Genomic DNA, 3,710 nt, shown 5'->3' with positions numbered 1-3,710 from the left:
AAGTGTGAGATGTATGAGTACTTTATTAATGATGAAAATTTCATTACTCCACTTCCATGTGCTTTACCAGAGCACATCCTTACAATAATGATTTTTTGATGAAAAAAAATTGTCCTTGGCAGATAGTTGGATAACACAAAAAATGGCAGACTCGTGTATAACACAAGTAGAATTCAAGTGCACAGCTGCTAAACTCTACAGGCACCTCACTTTTAACATCCAAGTCCCTAAACAGCTGAGCTTCTATATCTGTGCTCAGACTCATCTAGCCTTCACAGGACTGGGCTTTTTAGCTTATGCCCAAAGTCAGTAAAAACTGTAAAACAGCTGTTCCTCAGCCTACCCACCTCAAAGAGAGCTTGATCTAGTAAGATACAGTAAGATACAAAATGTAGTGTACACACACTGGTAGTTAATAGGGATTAAGGCTCCTGTGCTGGAAGAAAGAGATCCCCATACCATTCCTTCAACTATTTGGGGAGGTTCAAATAACCTTTCTTCCCTTGCACAGGGATTCCTAACCATAGTCTGTAGACTCCTCCCAGCACCAGTGGAAATTACAAAACAGGTCAATACAATGAACGGTGACAAACTTCTAGGACAGCCAGCGTTCCCTGAATAGTGCTGAAGAAATGTAGATTTGAAACCCTTACATCACTTATTAAAATCTCATGACCAGAGAAAGGGAGAAAGGTTCATGTGACACCTGGTTTCTAAAGGGTCTGTTGCACGCCTGGAGAACAGAGGTTAACATGTCTGGCTTCTATCTTAAGCATTGGTAGAAATACAGTTGAAATTACTTTCATAGAGAGAAGTTACATCTCGTAAAGTGTAGCAAAGTTCTTTAAAGCAGAAAATACGCCTGTGGATAAAGGTCACATACCTGATGTTATGTTCTTAGATTTCTAAAAAGCTTTTGATGAGGTGAGTTATCAGAAGCATTTAATGTAGATAGGATTTAAAGGGATAAGAGGGAAGATCCTCCAGTGGATTAATAACTGTTCAAAAGATTTGTATCAAAAATTAGTAGTAAATAGTAGAAGGTAATTGCTAATGAAGTCCCACAAGCATCCAAATATTCAAAATATTTGTGAATGGTCTGGAAAGCAGGTAAGCAGTGAGGTAGCAGGTTCTTTTAATGATGTGAAATTGTCTGGAGTGGTCAGAATTAAAACCACCTATGAAACATTTCAGAAGTATCTTTTGATACAAAATGGCCAAAATGGCAAATTCAATACTGAAGATTAAAAAGCTATGCACACAACCAATAATGAAATACTATATATATGTATATGCACATACATAAACAAAGACATATCTACATGTATATGTACATAGTGCTGGACTCTCACCCAGCTATCACCAACTGCAAAGGAATTATGAGTTTCTTTGCGTAAATCTTTGAAAGAATCTTTTCAGTGTTCAGCTGCAGTCAAAAAGAAAAGTAGGGTGTTAGGAAACATGAGGGAGGGAGGAGGGACCAATATACAGAGTGATGCCATTTTTATAAACCCATTGTGCTTACACATTCCGTGAATACTTTATGCAACTATCTCACCTCAGAAAAGATTTATTAAACAAGATATATGAAAGTCCAAGATGGAGTGTTGCATGTCAGAATGACTCCCATGTGAGGACAGATTAGAAAACAAGAACACTTGCATTTGAAAAAGAACTAATCTTCTGATCCCTACATTTAACACGCTCAAGTATACTTGCTGAGCTTAATACAAGCATGTGTCAAAAAGAAGTACTTTGGAAGTACTGGAAGTAGTTTACAAGCAAGAGATTACAATGTCTACTCAGAGACACCCTAGGACTGGAGGAGATGAGGACATAGCTGAGGATGTTGTATAGACAGCAAATCACCCAGTTTACAGCTCTGGATTGCACTTTTTAAGTCTGAGACTTTGCTATCAAGGATGGTACTAAAGCAGGAAGAACTAGGTACAGTCTCCACTGGAGTTTTGCAAAGCTGCAAATTAACAGTGGGAAGGAAAAGTTGTAGACTTTAAAATTGAACTTGTGTTTAGCAAGAAAGCAGAAGTGCCTCTGAAAATATTATGTTATGGAGCCATGTTCACACATGTATATTTCAAAACAAATAGAAGTTTCACCTTATTATGAGATAGACTATACAGAGCATCCCTGTTTGTTTCTGGTACCTGATAATCATCTTATGCCAACTTTCTATAAAGAAGTATGTCAAGACCTTCACACAGAAGGGAAGTCATACGTTGCTGTAGAGACCTAGGGTAGCTTAATACAGGCACCTTGCAGATACAGCTGTATCACTGCAGATGATCAGGCTCAAACAGAAGGACAGCAGTATGTGCATATTTACTCCTGATCAGGAGACAAGATCAGAGGCGTGACATGTTCTGATTGATCATTACACACTTCTGATTGTGAGAAGATTATGGCAGTAGTACCAAAACTCCTAAAAACTTCTCAATGTTATTGAAATTCCTTCTGTCAGCTGGATGCTGTTACTGTGACTACAGGGCAAACTGGTAGATCAAAAAAATGAATCTTAACAAATCTGGTGAAAAAATAAACTACTAGCCTTCTGAAAGTATATGGGGGAAAAAAAGCTAGAAAAATTACAAAATAAGTGTATTTATCAGTTATGCCAATCAGTGAATGCAGATCACAATTCCAAAGTTAAATAAATCTGTATAAATAAAATCTTGTTGAGAAAATGATCTGCAGAGGATAGCTGGTTTCTTCCTACTCACACACACGTATATTCCATGCATTTTTCCCTCCACTTATAAAATGCAGTGAGAGGTAATGAGACTTTATTTTAAAAGAAGGTTTGTATTCACATAAACTTTTTTTTTAATTGTATTTAGTTGTGTTTTCACAGAAACAAGGAGGGTGTTAAAAACACCTAACACTCACTGTCAGTGTGTTAAATGTATCACACACTCAGTAACCTATCTGGAACTGAAAACAGAGGCACCCTGGGAAGGATTAAATCCTGTCTTCGTAAATCAATAGCAAATTGATATAGAACTGGAAATCTTGTCTCAAATTAGGGCCCATTGCTGATTGATGTGTTGGGCTGATGAAGGTATTGTTGCAAGGTTTACAGCACAATTTTCAAATTTATCTAAAGGAGTTAAGATGGACATTGAATATAAGTGTGGTTTAAATCCCTTAAACTTCCTTCACCTCCTTAACAGCTTTGACCTACATCTACACGGTAGTGCAAAAAGAATTATTTTATTCCTCAGAAGAGTTCTCAACATAATTTTTTGCACATTTGTGCAAACGTGGGGTTCCTAGCAGTGATGATAGTGATATTTTTACCACTGTAAATTATTTTTACAGTTATTCTTGTTGTTATTTCTGAAATATTTCTGGGACTTATATCACAACAACAGGGTCTGCCCAGGAGATGCAGTTACTTCACTGCAGCAATCATTGGGTCATTTGCAGTAATCCTCACTGTTTATAATGACATCCAACACATTCTGTTTTCCCTACTAAAAATATTCCCTTCCTTTTGTGTCAATTAAAATTCAGGACAAAGTTTTAAGCATCAGGTCACAGGGCTGTCTAAAAATGGGAAATGTCAGGCAAACTTAGTCTTCATATCCATTCCGCCTGGGGTTTCTTCTTAAAGCCTCTGCACAGCAGCCGAGGTCAGCTTTCCTTTTGCCTCCGCTAGTCCCACTGACACCTAATCCTGGCCTAACACACTT

This window comes from Pterocles gutturalis, unplaced genomic scaffold (genome assembly GCF_000699245.1).
Source record: "Pterocles gutturalis isolate BGI_N339 unplaced genomic scaffold, ASM69924v1 scaffold181, whole genome shotgun sequence".
Taxonomy (NCBI): Eukaryota; Metazoa; Chordata; class Aves; order Pterocliformes; family Pteroclidae; genus Pterocles; species Pterocles gutturalis.
Note: the sequence above shows the minus strand (reverse complement) of the source record.